Source organism: Vipera ursinii (assembly GCF_947247035.1).
Source record: "Vipera ursinii genome assembly, contig: scaffold_156, whole genome shotgun sequence".
NCBI classification, from domain to species: Eukaryota; Metazoa; Chordata; class Lepidosauria; order Squamata; family Viperidae; genus Vipera; species Vipera ursinii.
Window position 1 is genome coordinate 34,719 of NW_028148212.1, and position 21,610 is coordinate 56,328.

The following is a 21,610-nucleotide window of genomic DNA, read 5'->3' on the forward strand; positions in this document are numbered from 1 at the left end:
TAAGTCCTGCAGCCGTTCTTCCTCCGTTTTAGCCTCCAGCCCCCTGATCATCTTCGTTGCTCTTCTCCGTGCTCTTTCTAGGGTCTCAACACCTTTTTGATGTTGTGGCAATCAAAACTGGGTGCAGTATTCCAGGTGCAATCTTACTAAGGCTTTGTAAAATGGCACTAATACTTCACGTGTTCTTGATCCTATCCCTCTGTTCATGAAGCCTAGGATTGTGTTGGCTTTATTGGCTGCTGCTGTACGCTGTGGGCTCATATTTAAATGATTGTCCACTAGGACTCCAAGGTCCTAGTAAACAGGAGATGACCAGCCCCAGCCCAAAAGTGGGATCAAGGTTGCATGGAGTAAACTCGTAGCGATTTTGAACCCTATCCTGGCTCCTAGTTCCATGCACCTGACAGTATCATGCAAACAACCTGCCTCCAGAAGCTGTGAATGCTCCAACACTGGAAGCTTTTAAGAAGAGGCTGGACAGACGTTTGTCTGAAATGGTATAGGGTTTCCTGCCTGAGCAGGGGGTTGGACTAGATGACCTCCAAGATCCCTTCCAACATCATCGTCATCATCATCGTTGTTGTTGTTATACTATTATTATTATTATTATCTCTGTAGTGACATTCTTGACTGCTTTAGCCACCTAGGCCTACCAACTATATTGTAAATGATTTTTCCCAACATCCAGACAAACAGGTGCATTCATCTCTGTATGTGGGTGCCTTCCCACAGATCTGCATGTTTATAAACACCTATTCCCCCTCCCATTTAAAGTTAATGGCCTGCAAAGTAAGTCGGACCATTTATTAAATTCACGGATACTCCATCTTGTCTTTTATACACAAACATCCATTCGTTAATTGGTTAATGAATGTTATGTATTCATTAATCAAATTTGTCTAGTTGCCCATTTCACCAAAAATTGACTCTGAAGGGCATACGACAAAGATTCCTCTTCTTCCTTCCAGGAAGAAGAAAAGGGAGAAAGAAGGAAGAATAGAATAGAATATATGGAATAGAAGAGAAGAGAAGAGAAGAGAAGAGAAGAGAAGAGAAGAGAAGAGAAGAGAAGAGAAGAGAAAATATAGAATAGAATAGAATAGAATAGAATAGAATAGAATAGAATAGAATAGAATAGAATAGAATAGAATAGAATAGAATAGAATAGAATAGAATAGAATAGAATAGAATAGAAGCTGGAAGGGACCTTGGAGGTCTTCTAGTCCAGCCCCCCGCTCAAGCAGGACAACCTGTCTTATACCATTTCAGACAGGTGAATCTCAAGTTTCTTCTTAAAAATCTCCTGGGATGGAGCACCCACAATTTCTGGTGGCAAGCTGTTCCACTGTTCAAACAATTGGTTCTCTTATTGGATACAGGGCTGGGCCTCCGAGGCCTAGAACGGACTTCAGGAAGTGGCATCCATGTACTATTGGAGGGCTGTTCTAGGCCTGGAAGGCCTCCTCCATGCCTCCGAGGCCTAGAACGGACCTCCGGAAGTGGTATCCATGCCCTTCCGGCAGGATGTTGTAGGCCTGGGAGGCCTCCTCCAGACCTCCGAGGCCTAGACTGGACTTCTGGAAGCACTGTGCATTAAGCCAGTTCTCCAAACTCAGCAAAATTTAGCTACCGGTTCTACCGAACCGGTGCAAACCAGCTGAATCCCACCACTGCCAATAAACCAGAGCTGGTTTTCTATTCACCTCTGCCAAAATCAATGAAGTTTTGAATTAGAGATTGAAAAAAAAAAACCTCAGCTGTGCTTACTTCACTGGGATCATCAGTTGGAACCTTGACACTTGGCTAGTCTAAAGAAAAGAAGAAATAAGGGTGACATGATAGCAGTATTCCAGTATTTCAGGGGTCAAAAAGAGGGGGGGGTCACGTTATTCTCCAAAGCACCAGAGGGGAGGACAAAAAAAAACGATGATTGGAAACTGATCAAAGAGAGCAGCAATCTGGAATTAAGGAGTAAGTTCCTGACAGTGAGGACAATCAGCCACTGGAACTGCTTGCCTCCAGAAATCGTGGGCGCTCCATCACTGGAGATTTTTAAGAAGAGGCTAGACAGTCCCTTGTTTGAGATGGTATAGTTTCTCCTGCTTGAGCAGGGAGCTGGACTAGAAGACCTCCAAGGTCCCTTCCAGCTCTATTCTATTCTAACTCTGTGGACATGTTGACCAGCATGGCTATACAGAACATTGCAACTTTCCCACCAAAGTGGTACCTATTGATCTACTCACATTTGCATGCTTTCAAACTGCTAGGTCGGGCAGGAGCTGACGCAAGTAACGGGAGACTGCCCCATTGTGTTGAGCTCAGGTCTCGAACCCAGACCATCAGCCCTCCAGCTGATCAGCCACTGAGCCATCACGTCCCACTTTGTTATTGTTAGTTGCATATTCGTGTCCGACCCATCGCAACCTCATGGACAACGTTCCTCCAGGCCTTCCTGTCCTCCACCACCTTCTGGAGTCCATTTAGGCTCACGCCTACTGCTTCAGTGACTCCATCCAGCCACCTCTTTCTCTGTCATCTCCTTCTTCTCTTGCCCTCCATCTTTCCCAGCATGAGGCTCTTCTCCAGTGAGTCCTTCCTTCTCCTTAGGTGGCCAAAGTATTTGAGTTTCAACTTCAGGATCTGGCCTTCTAGAGCAGCCAGGGTTGATCTCCTCTAGGACCGACCGGTTGGATCACCTTGCAGTCCAAGGGACTCTCAGGAGTCTTCTCCAGCACCATAGCTCAAAGGCCTCCATTCTTTGGCGCTCGGCCTTTCTTATGGTCCAACTGTCACAGCCATACATTGCAACTGGGAAAACCAGGGCCTTGACTATACACACTTTTGTTGAGATGTCTTTTACTCTTGCTTTACTAAGGGGGATTGTCGGACTGGCCTTTTCAAATGCAAATACTTCTTTTCCAAGCAGTAGCCTTGAAGTTTGGGGTGGGGGAGGGAGGGAGAAACAGGGAGTCCTTCCTGCCCCCTCCCCTTTTCTGCGATGAAACACACTTTAACACAATTACCTGCTAGATTTTTTTTAAAAAAAAGTAATTAATAAAAAGCCCGCCAACATAGCCTGCCTCCTATTTCCCATTTGTCTTCCATCTCCGGGTTTTGCGTGCAGAAAAAAACAAAACAAAACACTTTTCCGTTTTGAAATGTTCCTTTTCTTGAAAAATGCATTTTGATGAACGAAATGCATCATCTCTCTTCTTTTACTCCGCTTGGTGTGCTTCCCCTTGAGGAATCAAGTTTATTCTTATCTCTACTCTGAGATTGCTCCTCCAACCTATTTACACTGTGAGCCTCACAAAAGGAGGCATCATTGTGTCAATAAGAACAATTTCAGCATCTGTGTCGATGGTTATAGGCAGGGAATATTTATTTATTTATTTAATTTGTATACTGCCCTTCTCCTGAAGGACTCAGGGCGGTGAACAGGGCAATACATATTGAAAAACAAGATACAAAAATTAAAAGCGATTAAACAACAATGCCCATGAATAAGTTAGTACACATTAAAAAGTTAAAACAAATTTATAAAACCCAACCCCATCCCATCAGGCCAGGCCAGCTTGTTCGAAAAGGTAGGCTTTGAGATCGCGCCGGAAGGAGCGGAGGTCAGGCGCCATCCGGAGCTTGACCGGAAGATGGTTCCATAAATCCGGCGCGCCCACAGAGAACGCCCTCCCCCTGGGGGCCACCAGTCGACATTCTTTGAACGGTGGCACCCTGAGGAGGCCCTCTCTGTGGGAGCGCACTGGGCGGAGGGAAGTTGATGCCGGCCGCAGGTGCTCCCTAAGGTATTCCGGACCCATGCCATGTAGGGCTTTGTAGGTCATTACCAACACCTTGAATCTCACCCGGAAGACAACTGGAAGCCAATGCAGCTCGCGGAGCAGAGGTGTAACATGGGAGTGTCGGGAAACTCCCAACACAACTCTCACGGCTGCATTCTGTACCAGTTGGAGCCTCCGAGTGGTCTTCAAGGGTAGCCCCATGTAGAGAGCGTTGAAGTAGTCCAGACAAAAGGTCACGAGCACGTGAGTGACCGTACGTAAGGCATCCCGGTCTAGATAGGGCCGCAACTGGTGCACCAGAATATATTATTTGTTGTTGTTGTTAGCTGCAAAGTTGTCTCCGACCCATTGCAACCCCATGGACCACGTTCCTCCACGCCTTCCTGTCCTCTGCCATCTTCTGGAGTCCATCTAAGCTCACGCCTACTGCTTCAGTGACTCCATCCAGCCACCTCATTCTCTGCCGTCCCCTTCTTCTCTTTCCCTCAACCTTTCCCAGCATGAGGCTCTTCTCCAGTGAGTCCTTCCTTCTCATTAGATGGCCAAAGTATTTGAGTTTCAGCTTCAGGATCTGGCCTTCTAAAGAGCAGTCAGAGTTGATCTCCTCTATGTTGTGACTCAGGGCCAGCCTGTGGGTACGGCAGCCAGCTCAGATGTATCGGATGACTCAGATGAGGGGGAGGAGGGAGACGAACTGGCTGATGATGGCTTGGAGGCTTGGCAGAGCTCCCAGCCGGGGCCCTCTTCTCAGCTGCGTGAGCCCGATAGTGCGGAGGATGATGACCCACAGCTGGCCCTGTTCAAGGACGCCCGACGCAGGAGGCAGTCGAGCAGGACCAAGCAGAGAAAGGCTGCGGGTCTCCTCGGGAGGAGGCAGAGGGAGGCCACGCCCTGAACTCTAAATAAAAGGAGTGTTTGGGGAAGGGCTGGTTGCTGAAAGCAACCCTTCCGCTTGAGGATTCAAGTTCCAGTGGTTTTGTTTCTTGTTCTGTTAATTGAGTAATAAATCTTGGCAGACGCTTTGCAGCCTCAGACGCTCTCCAGTCTCTACTGTTTGAACAGGGGTTTGCCTTATTACAAGGCCGGTAGTTGGCTGGTTCAGAACACTCTAGGACTGACCGGTTTGATCGCCTTGCAGTCCAAGGGACTTGCAGGAGTCTTCTCCAGCACCAGAGTTCAAAGGCCTCAATTCTTTGGCGCTCAGCCTTTCTTATGGTCCAACTTTCACTTTCATATTATTTGGGGCACTTTTAAAAAGAAAGATAGGGACGTATGCCATGGAATGTTGTTGTTATTCATTTTTCCTTCTTCTAAGAATCTCATCTCCTCAGAAGAAGAAGAGAGTTTTAGAAAAGAAAAAAAAAAGATGGGAAACAGAACCACACCTGGAATACTGCAGCCGGTTTTGGTCACCATATCACAAAAAAAAGATGTTGAGAGTTTGGAAAAAGTTCAGAGAAGAGCAATTAAGGCGATCCAAGGCTGGAGACTAAAACATAGCAAGAACGGCTGCGGGACTTGGGTTTGGCCAGTTTAAAGAAAAGAAGAAAGAGGGGAGACATGATAGCAGCATTCCAGTATTTGAGGGGCTCCCACAAGGCAGAAGGGGGCCAGGTTGTTCACCAAAGCACCAGAGGGAAGGACGAGAAACAATGGTTGGGAACTGATCAAAGAGAGAAGCAACCTGGAATTAAGGAGAAACTTCCTGACAGTGAGGACAATCAACCAGTGGAACAGCTGGCCACCAGAAATCGTGGACGCTCCATCACTGGAGGTTTTTATTAGGAGACTAGAGATTCACCTGTCTGAGACAATGTAGGTTCTCCTGCTTGAGCAGGGGGCTGGACTAGAAGACCTCCAAGGTCCCTTCCAGCTCTATTCTGATTGATTGATTGATTGACTGAACTAATCAAGGAAAGAAGCAACCTTGAATTAAGGAGAAACTTCCTAAAAGCGAGGACAATTAACCAGCGGAACAGCTTGCCACCAGAAGTCATGGGCGCTCCATCACTGGAGGATTTTAAGAAGAGATTAGACAGGGGGCTGGACTAGAAGACCTCCAAGGTCCCTTCCAGTTCTACTCTACTCTACTCTACTCTATTCTTATTCCATTCTCCACAGGCCTATATCAAGCATTCCAACCATCAAATCAACATTTCCCTTCCCTTCCAGAATCCACATGGTCCATTAATTTCACATACTGCGTAGTGTTCTACCTGAAGAGTTAAACACCAACATTTAACAACATCGCAGGAGCTCCATTAAAAAGGTGTGTATGTGTGGGCTGGGAATCAGAAACCTGAGACCAGCAAGAGCCAACCAGCAGCCAATTTGAAATTCAGAGATCTTCTGACGGCTGGGCACAAAACTGCCGCCATACGGCCCCAAAGACGAAAGATGCATACTCTCACCTTTTCCAAAGAAATTAAAAAGAATAATTTGGCCTCTGCTGAGCTTTTGTGTCCGTGTTCCACACTTCACACTAAAGTCTTTTTACTCACCTACCACCCTCATAAGAAGGCCTTCAACATAACAGAAGGCTCCTTCAGCTTTCAAATTGCTATTTTTTCCCCTTCTGCACATTTTCCCGAGCTATATATATATATATATAATTAGGATTCAAATGGTGTTCAGAGAGCACTTAGCAGAGTTTATCTCTGGTGGGGTTTTATGTTAACCGGTTAAATAGCATGAAAGAGGAATCTATGCAAACTCAGGTTTTGATTTTGATTTTTTTTTAAATGGTGAATCGAAGCCGAGGGTCAGCGCACGCTTCCTTTGAGCATTGTAGAAGTGATGTAAACAGGAAAGAAAAAACACAGTAGCAGGAAGAGGTGAGCGAATTTGATGCGGTGGTGTAGTTTAGTGGCAGGAAACAACGTGGGTGACTTTAGGCCAATCACCTGCAGATGGTGAGCTAGTGCTGTCTTAGGCACGAAAGCCAGCTGGGTGACTTTGGTCCAATCCCTAGGGGACTGTGAGTTCTAGTCCTGCCTTAGGCACGAAAGCCAGCTGGGTGACTTTGGGTTAATCACCAGGAGACTGTGAATTCTAGTCCCGCCTTACCCATGAAAGCCAGCTGGGTGACTTTGGACCAATCACCAGGAGAGTGTGAGTTCTAGTCCCACCTTAGGCATGAAAGGCAGCTTGGTGACTTTGGGCTAATCACCAGGAGACTGTGAATTCTAGTCCCGCCTTAGCCATGAAAGCCAGCTGGGTGACTTTGGGCTAATCACCAGGAGACTGTGAATTCTAGTCCCGCCTTAACATCAGGTCATCTCCTACACTTAGACAAGAAAGCCGACTGGGTGACTTTAGGCCAATCACCGGGAGAGGCTGAGTTCTAATCCTGCCATAGGGATGAAAGTCAGCTGGTTGACTTTGGCCCAGTTTCTCTCAACCTAACCCCTCGCAAAAGGTTAGGAAAAAGAGGAGGTGGGAGGAGTATTATGAATGTTTACACCACCACCCCCCTTTGAATTTTTATATAGCAATAAAGGTAGGATAAATATCCAATAGATGAACAAACAAACAAATAAAGTGGTTATGGGCTCCACACATGCAAACAATGGCTGTAAAAGTTGGACCATAAGAAAGGCTGAGCGCCAAAGAACTGAGGCCTTTGAACTCTGGTGCTGGAGAAGACTCCTGCGAGTCCCTTGGACTGCCAGGCGATCAAACCGGTCAGTCCTAGAGGAGATCAACCCTGACTGCTCTTTAGAAGGCCAGATCCTGAAGCTAAAACTCAAATACTTTGCCCACCTAATGAGGAGGAAGGACTCACTGGAGAAGAGCCTCATGCTGGGAAAGGTTGAGGGCAAAAGAAGAAGGGGACGACAGAGAATGAGGTGGCTGGATGGAGTCACTGAAGCAGTAGGTGTGAGCTTAGATGGACTCCAGAAGATGGTAGAGGACAGGAAGGCCTGGAGGAACATTGTCCATGGGGTAGCGATGGACACGACTTCGCAACTAACAACAACAACACACAAACAATGGCTGTGAAAGTTGAACCATAAGAAAGGCTGAGCACCAAAGAATTGAGGCCTTTGAACTGTGGTGCTGGAGAAGACTCCTGCGAGTCCCTTGGACTGCAAGGCGATCAAACCGGTCAGTCCTAGAGGAGATCAACCCTGACTGCTCTTTAGAAGGCCAGATCCTGAAGTTGAAACTCAAATACTTTGGCCACCTGATGAGAAGGAAGGACTCACTGGAGAAGAGTCTAATGCTGGGAAAGGTGGAGGGCAAGAGAAGAAGGGGACGACAGAGAATGAGGTGGCTAGATGGAGTCCCTGAAGAAGGAGGCGTGAGCTTAAAGGGACTCCAGAAGATGGTGGAGGACAGGAAGGACTGGAGGAATGTTGTCCATGGGGTCGCGATGGACACGACTTCGCAACTAACAACAACAACACACAAACACACACACACGCCCATCCATTGCTACTGCATTCCACAAATACCATTTTGTTCAATTCTATTAATAAACTTTGAAGAGCCCCCTTGACATTCCTCTCCTTTTATAGAATTATAGAATTATAGAATTCTTTATTGGCTAGGTGTGACTGGACCCACAAGGAGCTTGTCTCCGCTGCAGAAGCTCTCAGTGCACATACGAGCAACAAGCGATAAATCATGATTATAATCCTAAAAAAAAAGTTTCATCATAAATCGTAAGACACTACACTCACCCATAGGATACTAAAGAAACAATCAGCATAAATCATACCAGGATCCTAAACAAAACAATTAATATAAATTGTAAGATACAAGCGACAAAGGTATAGTCATCGGAAGATAAGGAAATAGCTAATAGGAAGGATGAGAAGCTTAATAGAACAGGGCTTTTCAACCTTTTCACCCATTGTACCACTTTTAGGATAAGGCAGTGTCCGAGTACCACCAGTCGCCCAGCAAGGTGTCAAAAACGTGACAAAAAAGGGAAAAAATGATAAAGTACAGGTAGTCCTCAACTTACAACAATTCGCTTAGTGACTGTTCGAAGTTACGACGGCACTGAAAAAAGTGACTTATGACAATGTTTCACACTTAGGACTGTTGCACCGTCCCCAGGGTCATGTGATTTACATTAGGATGCTTGGCAACTGATTCATACTTAGGACGCTCACAGTGTCCCAGGGTCATGTGATCACCTTTTGCAACTTTTTGACAAGCGAAGTCAATGGCTGGGGGGGTGGAGTTTAGGAAAACCGCTTTCTGAAGTCCAACATAGGGAGGTATCAGACACAGTCACGCTTCCATTGCAGTTACCCTTAAAGTCCCGAAATTGGGCTTCCATAAAGATCGTTCTTTCCCACGCGGTCTTTGGCTGCCTCAGAAGACGCGAGGCGCTTTCTTCCTTATCGGAGACACGCAGAGGGAGGCTAGAAATCCACCCTCAGACGGCAACGGCGGGGTGGGGACAGAGCCTGGGCGGGTGGCATCCAATGGCCTCCTCGGGGACGCGCCCATCAGAAAAAGACGGCGGAGGCGATGGCCACACGGAAGACAGGTGCGGCACTGAGGCAACAGATGGAGTGCGGAGGACTGGGAGGACGCGGCATCTCTGCAGCCTCACTACGGCGGGGATTTGCTAGCCACACTCCTGTTGTGATTCAGGGTCAGCCTGTGGGTTCGGCAGTTGGGTCGGATGACTCAAAGGAGGAGGGGGGTGTTGAAGACCTTGCTGAGGGGGTTGACGATCTTGCTGATGAGAGCCTTCAGCCAGGCCCCTCCCACTTGGTCACCACGGAGACCCAGCTGTGTGAGCCTGACAGCGTGGATGAAGATGACCCACAGCTGGCCCTGTTCAAGGACGCCCGACGCAGGAGGCAGTCAATTAGGAGTAAACAGAGGAAGGCAATGGGGCTCCTCGGAAGGAGGCAGAGAGAAGCCACGCCCTGAACTCTATATAAGGGGAATGTGTGGGAGGGCTGGTTTGCTGAAGGCAACCGCTTGGATAGTTCATGTTTCTTAAAGCTCCTGTTTCTTGGTTTGTCTTGTTCCGTTTGTTTTTGTGGTAATAAATTTGGCAGGCGTAATTCCAGCCTCTTGCCTTCTTGTAAAAGGGGTTGTCCCTGCCTTTTCTGCAGGGCCAGTAGCAGGCTGGTACAGAACAACTCCCGCCTCCACGGCTCCTTCCCCAGCCGCTCTACAGCAGGCCTGCAAAGGGCGATGGGAGAGTAGCGGGCCATGTGTGCGTCGGATGGGACCACGCTTCTCCGGGGCCGCCTGGGCGCAGGGCCAATCAGAAGCCCTGCGAGGGGGGCAAGCGCTGGGAGCCATAGTTGAAGGCTGAAATGCCTTCAGCTGTAACTCTGTGTGTGTGTGTGTGTGTATGCGCGCACGCGCGCGAGCAGGGATCAATACTTCTTTCCAGCTGATAAGCACTTCTTTGGGGATCAGTGCCCAGCTCCAGCAGGAGCCTGGCGCTGATCCTGGTGCTTCCGCTGAGCCCTGACAGCCCCAAAGAAGTGCTGATCAACTGTAAAGCAGCTGTCAGGCCCCATGGGCCCGAGACACTATGGAGGGGGGAGAAGGCGATGCCACGTACCACCAGCCTGGTGCTCGCATACCACCAGTGGTACGCGTACCACCAGTTGAAAAGCCCTGGTTTAGAAGAATGATGGCATGCGGGGGGTGGGTGGGTGGGGGGAAACTGTCATTGGGTCTGGTTCAGTGATGGCGAACCTTTTAGAGACCGAGTGCGCAAACTAAATTGGCACTAAATTGGCACTGGATAAGAGTCACAGAATTCAAGGGGAGCTGGACATGGAGCGTTTGTAGAAACATAATGACTCTAGGCTAAGTCCTCTCTTGACACCGCCCCCTGGCTCTGCCACATCTTTTGTTATACGATTATTCTTTCTAGTGTTTTCAAACCTTCCTATTAACATAGTGTAAATCTGTTTCCCTTTTTTTGAAAGAGAAGAGAAGAGAAGAGAAGAGAAGAGAAGAGAAGAGAAGAGAAGAGAAGAGAAGAGAAGAGAAGAGAAGAGGTATTGGAATATAGAATAGAATAGAATAGAATAGAATAGAATAGAATAGAATAGAATAGAATAGAATAGAATAGAATAGAATAGAATAGAATAGAATAGAATAGAATAGAATAGAATAGAATAGAATAGAATAGAATAGAATAGAATAGAATAGAATAATAGAATGGAATGGAATGGAATGGAATGGAATGGAATGGAATGGAATGGAATGGAATGGAATGGAATGGAATGGAATGGAATGGAATCGAATCGAATCGAATAGAATAGAATAGAATAGAATAGAATAGAATAGAATAGAATAGAATAGAATAGAATAGAATAGAATAGAATAGAATATATGGAGTGGAGTGGAGTGGAATACAATAGAATAAATGGAATGGAGTGGAATGGAAGAATAGAACAAAACAGAACAGAACAGAATAGAATATATGGAGTGGAGTGGAATGGAATGGAATGGAAGAACAGAACAGAACAGAACAGAATAGAATAGAATATATGGAGTGGAATGGAAGAATAGAATAGAATAGAATAGAATAGAATAGAATAGAATAGAATAGAATAGAATAGAATAGAATAGAATAGAATAGAATAGAATAGAATAGAATAGAATAGATATTGGAATATAGAATAGAATAGAATAGAATAGAATAGAATAGAATAGAATAGAATAGAATAGAATAGAATAGAATAGAATAGAATAGAATAGAATAGAATAGAAAATATGGAATGGAATAGAATAGAATAGAATAGAATAGAATAGAATAGAATAGAATAGAATAGAATAGAATAGAATAGAATAGAATAGAATAGAATAGAATAGAATAGAAAATATGGAATGGAATAGAATAGAATAGAATAGAATAGAATAGAATAGAATAGAATAGAATAGAATAGAATAGAATAGAAAAGAATAGAATAGAATAGGATTCCGTACACCTTTGGCCACATTGACCACATAACCACCAAAAATCTCTTCAGACAGGCTCCCTCAGACAAGAAACGGAATTGTGCAGCGTGCCCTAAAGTCAGACATGACTTTAGTGCTAATTCTGCATTTGCAACTATCCTTATGTTCCACTAACATCCAGTATCCCCATATGAAGATGTAGACTAGGGGTCTTCAAACTTGGCTGGCTGAGGAATTCTGGGAGTTGAAGTCCACAAGTCTTAAAAGTTGCCAAGTTTGAAGACCCCTGATTTAGACGATCTAATATTTTAGGCTTTGATCTGGGGAGAATTATGAGAAAAGGCCAACAGTCCCTTTGCAGGGAAGGAGCAAAAGAAACCCAAACTTTTTGAGTCATAAAAAACCAGGTACGGCAGAATCGAGAGGGAAATTCAGAAGCTTGAAAATTATTTTCCTTAAAGAAAAGTACGTTTACCTGCTTTTTACTCCTCTGCCTTACAGGAAACAGAGCCTTGGACTTCTCTGCAATTTTCTGCCAGTTGAGAAATAATAATAACAATGTCAGTGGAATAATAGTAATAGTAGTAATAACAACAACAACAACAACAGAAACACAACAGCACCAACAGTATAGCAAGGAGATGTCTTAGCATATGTTTACAATACTATTCCCCCCCCCCCCCCAAAAAAAGAGGAGGAAATAAATCAGCATTATAGGTTAGCCTTGAAGACATAGGCTTTTAAGAAAGCTGTGGTCATTTTGATTTCAAAAGCAGGGTTTTTGAAAAAAAATAATAATAATTTGCCACTCCATCCCAGCCTCTGATGCCACCAGACCATTTACAAAGGATCAACTGGAAAAGAATGAAATGGCAGGAAGGAAGGAAGGAAGGAAGGAAGGAAGGAAGGAAGGAAGGAAGGAAGGAAGGAAGGAAGGAAGGAAGGAAGGAAGGAAGGAAGGAAAGAAAGAAATAGAAGTGAGGATGGAGAGACAGAGGGAAGGAAGGAAGGAAGGAAGGAAGGAAGGAAGGAAGGAAGGAAGGAAGGAAGGAAGGAAGGAAGTGGGGAGGGAGGAAGGGAGGGATGGACGGAGGGAGGGAGGGAGAAAGGAAGGAAATGAAGGTGTGGGAGGGAGGGAGGAACGGAGGAAGGGAGGAAGAAAGGAAGGAAGTGTGTGGGTGAGAGGGAGAGAAGGAAATGAAGGTATGGGAGGGAAGGAAGGGAGGGAGGAATGAAGGAAATGAGGATGAAGGAAGGAAGGAAGGAAGGAAGGAAGGAAGGAAGAAAGAAAGAAAGAAAGAAAGAAAGAAAGAAAGAAAGAAAGAAAGAAAGAAAGAAAGAAATAGAAGTGAGGGAGAGATGGAGAGACAGAGGGAAGGAAGGAAGGAAGGAAGGAAGGAAGGAAGGAAGGAAGGAAGGAAGGAAGGAAGGAAGGAAGGAAGGAAGGAATAGAAGTGAGGGAGAGATGGAGAGACAGAAGGAAGGAGGGAAGGAAGGAAGAAAAAAAAAGAACAGAACAGAACTTCTCCCCATTCCTGGGTCTTCCCATGTCTCTCCTACCTTTTGTATTGTTCCATATCGTTGAATGGCATCGGAAAGTTGATTCTTCAGCCGGTCAAGCTGGAGCCGTTCTTGCTATGAAAGAGAGAGAAACAGAGAGAGAGGGAGATGAACAAACACAATCGGCACCTCAATATTTCATACAGAGATGAAACGCAAGAAAGCTGAACCCCTTAATTCCTCCTATGACCACTGAGTGCCTTGGGCACCCTCAATCTTCGCGATGGGAAGCCCCCTCCATCTCTGGGGGCCAGTGCTTGTTTATTTATTGCTTTATGTATTGATTTATTAGATCTCTCATTCAACCTTCATTACTATGGAAGAAACTCACCTAGTGTTGAACGTGCCTAATACGCCTTCCTTCTCCTAATATTTTATGTTATGTCAGGATGCTTTTTGTTGACTACAGCTCAGCTTACAACACCTTTTTGCCGAGCATTCTCATCGAGAAGCTGACTGACTTGAAATTCTCCCCCGCCATCTGCGATTGGATTCAAGACTTTCTTAGGGATCGGGTACAAACAGTGAGGGTCGGGTCTGCTTTGTCCACCCCCCTGAAGCTTTGCACTGGCACGCCACAGGGCTGTGTGCTTAGCCCCTACCTGTATTCTTTATACACTTATGATTGTGTATCATCTGACCCATCCACTGCGATAATCAAGTTCGCAGATGATACAACTGTGGTGGGTCTTATTACAGGTGGGGATGAGACAGCATACAGGGCGGAGGTACAAAAACTATCCATATGGTGTAGTAACAACAACTTGCACCTAAACATCGGCAAGACGAAAGAGATGGTGTTAGACTTCCGGAGAAAAAAAGGAGGAACCTGCCCCACTTTACATCCGGGATGACTGTGTGGAGAGAGTTTCCTCCTTTAAATTTCTGGGAGTCTAACTCTGTGAAGATCTGACCTGGAAAGTTAACACAACCCAGGTGGCTAGAAAGGCCCAACAGAGGCTTCACTTTCTTAGGGTCTTGCGGAAGAACAGGGTAGAACAACGGCTAATGACCCTCTTTTACCGGTCTACTATAGAGAGCGTCCACTCGTATGGTATTGTGGTTTGGTATGCTGGTCTGACAGCCGCGGATAGGAAAGTATTACAGAGGTTAGTGAGCACAGCACAAGACATTGTGGGCTGTTCCCTGACACCACTGGATGACCTCGCCAGGGCTCGTTGCCTTGGAAGAGTGAGGAAGATTCTCAGGGATGACTCACACCCTGGACGGTATCTCTTTACTCTACTACCATCCGGTAGGAGATATAGGAATATAGCCAGCCGTACCAACAGGCTGAAAAATAGCTTTTATCCGTGGGCTGTTCGGCTTTTAAATGGGACATAATCTCTGTGAACTTATGCAGAATTGACTTGGGAGGCCGGTGTGTGTTGTAGTTGGTTCACATGGTGTGGTGGGATGGAGGGTTTGTTGTCACTGTGCGTTGGGGGGAGGGAGCACGGGGGGAGGCTCAGCTAATCCCAATGTACACATGTTGTACATTGACAATAAAGGTTTATTATTATTATTATTATTATTATTATTATTATTATTATTATTATTATTATTATTATTATTATTATTATTCCCACCACAATTCGGTCTCCTGGTGATTAGCCCAAAGTCATCTCACTGGGCTCTCCTGTCTAAGGCAGAACTAGAACTCACAGTCTCCTGGTGATTGGCCCAAAGACATCTCACTGGGCTCTCCTGTCTAAGGCGGAACTAGAACTTGCTGTCTCCTGGTGATTGAGCCAAACTCATCTCTCTGGACTCTCCTGTCTAAGGTGGAACTAGAACTCGCCATCTCCTGGTGTTTGGCACAAAGTCATCTCACTGGGCTTTCCTGCCTAAGGCGGAACTAGAACTTGCCGTCTCCTGGTGATTGGCCCAAAGTCATATTATCTCACTGGACTCTCCTGTCTAAGGCGGAACTATAACTCACCGTCTCCTGGTGATTGGCCCAAAGTCATCTCACTGGACTCTCCTGTCTAAGGCGGAACTAGAACTCACTGTCTCCTGGTTTCTAGGCCAGCACCTTAACCACTACTTAACCACAATCTCTCTCTCTCTCTCTCTCTCTCTCTCTCTCTCTCTCTCTCCCTCCCTCCCTCCCTCCCTCCCCCCCTCTCTCTTTTAACTTCTCTATTTTCCCCAGATTAGTAGATACTAATCTGGGGACTTAGTCAAGGAAGATGGTGAGGATATCTAAATAAAACTGGCAACACTTTACTCCAGCTTTATTCCTACTACTGTTCTTTGTCCAGGATGTCTACTGAGAAAGTTTTCACACGGACACATGTCCAAACTTGGACAATTCTTCGGTAGGTCCCTTTCTCCTGGGGCATAGTCCCTTAAGGCAGAGGCAGGGAACAATGGCCTCTTCCTGACTGGTGGACTTCAACTCCCAGAATTCCTGAGCCACCACGGCTGGCTCAGGAATTCTGGGAGTTGAAGTCCACCAGTCATAAAGTGGCCATTGTTCCCCACCTCTGCCTTAAGGATTGGAGTCTTCTCTCTCTCTTTGGGCATTTAGGAAACGAACGAGAGACACTGTTGATTAGAAACCCAGAACAGGATTGGAAGAATTCAAATCTGAACCTCCCAGCTCACAAAATTTCTGGTTGACCTTAGGCCAGGGGTGGGGAACCTTGGCTCTTTTATGACTCGTGGACTTCAACTTCCGGAATTCCTGAGCCAGCATGGCTCAGCTTGGAAACCTCTCCATTTCCCCTCAGCGTGGATGGCTGAGGAATTCTGGGAATTGAAGTCCACGAGTCATAAAAGAGCCAAGGTTGCCAACCCCTGCCTTAGTCCAATAAGCTTCAATCTAAAATGAGCAGGATGAAATATGTAAGGAGGACAGGTAAGGACAATTTACAGTATGAACCTTGTGAACTCTCACGCTTCCTCCTTCCATTATATATTCAAGATGGAGAGTGTTTAATATTCATATGTCATATACATGTAGAGGTGTAGGTCTATACATATGTTGTATATAGCATGTATATGTTGTATATAGTATGTTTAGGTGTGTGTCATGTATGTGTTCACTTTGAGAGCGGGCAACTATATTTCATTTTTGATGTGTGTTGTTGTGCCCACAGTAAAAAATGGAAATAAAGGTTACCTTATCTTATCTTACCTTATCATCTTATCTTATCTTATCTTATCTTATCTTATCTTATCTTATCTATCTTATCTTATCTTATCTTCTTACCTTATCTTATACCCGCCACACATGCGTCATGACGCAGGTTGTCAATAAAGTTGCCTGAATGGTGATCCCAGACCCAATGCAAAGAATTATTGGACAAGATGTTGCCAGATGACTGAAGGCATAACAAGTCCCTCCTCAAAACAAATAGAGAGCTTCCTTTACACTCAAGCTGGACATGAATATGGAAATCAGAAGGCCTATTGTTATGATTCCTGGCTAGCCAGTGGATCCGGCAGCTGAGTCTGAAGAATCAGAGGAGGAGGAGGAGGAGGGGCCTGGAGTGACATCAGAGTCAGAGGGAGGCTCTGAGGAGCTCCAAGACTTACAGTCGGATGAGGAGCCTGGCCCCTCTACTCGTGCTCAGGCTGAGACACGGCTGTTCTGGGAGTCTGAGTTGGACAGTGACGAGGAACAGCTGGGAAAAATCCAGGATGCACAAAAGTGCCGGCAAGAAAAGAGAGTAGGACAGAGGAATGCAATGGGGTGGCTCCAAAGGCAAAGGAGACGGCATTAGGAAGCCACGCCTTGGCTGAATTAAAAGGGAAGGTGTTAGAAGTGCTGGTTGTCGAAGGCAGCCGTTTGTGTTGAGGATCGAGGTTCTGTGGAGTGTGTTTGTTGGCCTTGGACATTGACTCAGGTCTGTGAGAATAAAAGGGGTTGTTTTTTTCTTGCGGTTCCTGCCTGTTTCTTGGAAGAGGGGTTTCTCCTTGTGAGCATAACAAGGACCCACATAGGCTGGGACAGAACACTTACCAAGGGGTTAACACACTTTGAGTAGCACGTTTGAAAGATGGACCTTAAAAAAAGCAAGACGGGAAGAAAATGGACTTTTTTAAAAAATTCCATTTATATCCTGCCCTTCTCCGAAGACTCTGGGTGGCTTACAAGCTTAGCAATAGCCTTCATTCTATGTATATGCCTGCTTATTAGGGCTTCCCCCCACCCAAGCGGCATTATTACAAAGTCAGCTTATTGCCCCCAACAATCTGGGTCCTCATTTCACCTACCTGGGAAGGATGGAAGGCTGAGTCAACCTTGAGCCTGGTGGGATGCGAACCTGCACTAATTGCAGGCAGCTGGTGTTACTTAAGGAGGCATTAGCCCACTGCTCCACCAAGGCTCATTTGACTTGTTTGAGCTGTGGTGCTGGAGAAGGTTCCTGTGTGTTCCTTGGACAGCACAGGAGACTAACAAGCAAGTAGAGAAGCACATAACACCAGACATGTCACTGGAAGGAAAAATGACAAAACTGCATCTCACTTACTGAGCAACAAAGATGATCAGGGGACTGGAGGCTAAATCATAAGGAAGGAACGGTTGCTGGAATTGGGTATGTCTAGTTTAATGAAGAGAAGGACGAGGGGTGACATGATAGCAGTCTTCCAATATCTCAGAGGCGGCCCCAAAGAAAAGGAAGTCAAGCTATTCTCCAAAGCACCTGAAGGTAGGACAAGAAGCAACGGATGGAGACTAATCAAAGAGAGAAGCAACCTAGAACTAAGAAGAAATTTCCAAAGCACCAAAAGCCAGGATAACAAACAATGGTTGGAAACTAATCAAGGAAAGAAGCAACCTAGAGCAGACATGTCAAACACAAGGCCCGGGGGCCGAATCCGGCCCGCAAAGTGGTTTCATGTGGCCCGCAAAGCCATCCTGGAAACAGTGAGGGAACGGCCCCCACTGCCTTGGCCCTGGCTCAGACACCCTCCTTCTGCCAGAGACCCTCAGATCTGTCCCACTCCTGCCCAAGCCCCCATAGGCACCCTTGATGAACGATGTAGAGCTGGCCATGCCCACCCAGTAGGCCATAGCACTCTAGCCACGCCCACCCAGTAGGCCACATCCACCCGGCCCCTTGAGGGCAACCGCAATGCTGATGTGGCCCTCAATGAAATTGAGTTTGACACCCCTGACCTAGAGCTAAGGAGAAATTTCCTAATGGTGAGAGCAATCAACCAATGGAACAGCTGCCTTTCAGAAGTTGTGGGTGAAATATATTTGTGAAATAAAATAAGAATGTGTTTAACTAAGCAATATGTGTATTTTAGATATGACAACTACTATGTAATGAAATAGGGGGAAAATTGGGTTACCCGAAAGCTAAATATTATGGGTTTTAAAGGCTAAATTTGAGCACTGTAACTGAAATTAGGTAAAATTTAAAAACAGGACATGATAAGTTTAAGTAAAAATATATGGATAAATGTTTTAACTGATCGTGTTACAATTAGAAATGTATTAACTTGATTGTGATATAGTAATTAAGGGAAATTGGTGCTGGAGAAGACTCCTGCGAGTCCCTTGGACTGCGAGGTGATCAAATCAGTCAGTCCTAGAGGAGATCAACCCTGACTGCTCCTTAGAAGGCCAGATCCTGAAGCTGAAACTCAAATACTTTGGCCACCTAATGAGAAGGAAGGACTCACTGGAGAAGAGCCTCATGGTGGGAAAGGTTGAGGGAAAGAGAAGAAGGGGACGGCAGAGAATGAGGTGGCTGGATGGAGTCCCTGAAGCAGTAGGCATGAGCTTAAATGGACTCCAGAAGATGGCAGAGGACAGGAAGGCCTGGAGGAACGATGGGTCGCGATGGGTCAGACACGACTTCGCAATTAACAACAACAAATTAAGGGATTTTTTGATGATGTAACCTGAGATATATACAAAAGATTTTGTTATTGGACTACTGATTACCCAATCACCACGTTGCTTCCTAAATATCTGGATGTAAAATTGGAAAATTAATAAAACTTCTTTTATTTTTAAAGAAGTTGTGGGTGCTCCATCACTGGAGGTTTTCAAAAAGGGACCGGACAACCAGATATCTGACACGGTATACGGTCTCCTACCTGAACAGGGGGTTGGACTAGAGGACCCTTCGAAGTCTATTATTCCACGTTCCACGTTCTAACATTTGCCTTGCCATCTCTCCAACTTTCCCGTCCCTGGCCAAAGTTCCAGCAGTTTGAAAAGCGAAAGGCGAGACGTTTTAAGTAAGCTATTGCCGAAAGAGTTCAAATAACTGGCGGTGGGGTTTTATAAATCCATCTCGAGAAAATTTACACTGATGGAAGATTTGATAGAAGAATATTTTACTTATGTAAATCCATCTTGGGGAAAGTATACATTGATAAAGAGGTTTGGCACTAGAAGGTTTTACGATGCGTAAGAGGAGTCTCTTAGGTTTTCTGCCGATAAGCAGCCGTCAAAGATGAGATATGCACCAGGGTGTAAATATTAGATTAGGAAGACTGTAAAAGGCCAAGAAATGCTAAATATATTTCAGGCATCTGATAAGGACAGTTCAGTCTACCCGTATTCCTATTATCATTGCCATCCCGGAATCTTTGCAAGCTTTGATAGCTCAGCGCAACCACAACTGACTGTGAATGCCAGGCCAGGTTAAGCGAACTTGACCTTTCACCTGCTTTGCCTTTTTTAAACAATAACAGAATTCTGCTTTAATTAAAACAAACGAACAAACAGAAAATAACAGAACAAAGCACCCAATGACAACTAGTGACCCGGAGAAAGATGTCAAGATAAACGCTATGAATTTTAAGTCCACAAAGTTTGATGGTATAGTTTCAAACATTCTTAGCTATGCCCCATTAACCATTTAATTCATTATTCAATCAAATCTCAGATGTGCAAAAAAATAATAATGATGATTGAATATCAGGAATGTATACAAATCGCAAAACGGTGTCCCGTGCATAACACCTTCATTAGTTTTTAAGGTATCACATGTTTATTGATTACTGATGTTCTACTTGCATATAATATCTTGCTGAAGGTCCAGTGTATCTTGATGTAATCGTTAGAGGGATTTGCTGATAATAATAATAATAATAATAATAATAATAATAATAATAATAATAATAATAATAATAAATGCCCGATTTCCTTCAATCTCATAAAGGACTAGTTGTAATGTCTTAAATCAAATCCCAGAATGTTGCTATAAAGGAGGAGGAGGAGGAGGAGATGAAGAGGAGGAGGAAGAGGAACAGAAGGAGATAAGAGAGGAGGAAGGAGGAGGAGGAGGGGAGGAGATCAAGAGAAGGAGGAGATGAAGAGGAGGAGAGGAGGAGGAGGAGGAGGGGAAGAAGAAGAAGAAGAGGAAGAAGAAGAAGAAGAAGAAGAAGAAGAAGAAGAAGAAGAAGAAGAAGAAGAAGAAGAGGAGGAGGAGGAGGAGGAGGAGGAGGAGGAGGAGGAGGAGGAGGAGGAGGAGGAGGAGGAGGTGGAGGAGGAGGAGGAGGAGAAGAAGAAGAAGAAGAGGAGGAGGAGGAGGAGGAGGAGGAGGAGGAGGAGGAGGAGGAGAAGAAGAAGAAGAAGAAGAAGAAGAAGAAGAAGAAGAAGAAGAAGAGCAGGAGGAGGAGGAAGAGGAAGAGAGGAGGAAGAGGAGGAGAAGAAGGAGGAGGAGGAGGAGGAGGAGGAGAAGAAGAAGAAGAAGAAGAAGAAGAAGAAGAAGAAGAAGAAGAAGAAGAAGAAGAAGAAGAAGAAGAAGAAGAAGAAGAAGAAGAGCAGGAGGAGGAGGAAGAGGAAGAGGAGGAAGAGGAGGAAGAGGAGGAGAAGAAGGAGGAGGAGGAGGAGGAGGAGGAGGAGGAGGAGAAGAAGAAGAAGAAGAAGAAGAAGAAGAAGAAGAAGAAGAAGAAGAAGAAGAAGAAGAAGAAGAAGAAGAAGAAGAAGAGCAGGAGGAGGAGGAGGAGGAGGAGACAACAATTAAAAGCAAAGCATCAGAAAACCTTATGGATTGTCACAACGGAACTGTGTCTCATTTTGGAAAATTACTCTTCCTTTTCCCCCACAAACAGCTGTCGTTATTATTTATTATTTAGTAAGAGCAGGAGTAGGAGCGGGAGCAGAAAATAAATGGGTTGCAGTCCAAATTCTCCTCTTGTAGTTTGGCTGTTGCAGACGCTGACAAGGGCAAAAGCCTTACAAGGTCAGGAGGCATTGCAACTCAGTCCTTTATTTGTATTTCTATTTCCTATGACTTCTCGCTCACTTTGTGGTGAGACACGGTGGTTGTCTTCATTTGCCTCCCACTGGACCCAATTGGTCTCAGAAGACCACTCAGGACATACGAGGAAAAAAGCCAATTTCCCCGCATCTTGATAAAGGAATTTAAGAT

General features: G+C 45.3%; 1 long non-coding RNA gene across 1 annotated transcript in view; it reads right to left on the reverse strand.

The window, feature by feature from the left end:
* LOC310650586 overlaps positions 1-13,335 on the reverse strand; it is a 28,019-nt gene extending 14,684 nt beyond the window's left edge. The window contains exons 1-2 of the long non-coding RNA XR_014494399.1: positions 13,260-13,335; positions 12,175-12,231 (exon numbers count right to left, since the gene is read on the reverse strand). This is a non-coding gene — a long non-coding RNA (uncharacterized lncRNA). The remainder of the gene's footprint in view (positions 1-12,174; positions 12,232-13,259) is intronic.
* Between the last annotated feature and the right edge of the window lie 8,275 nt (positions 13,336-21,610).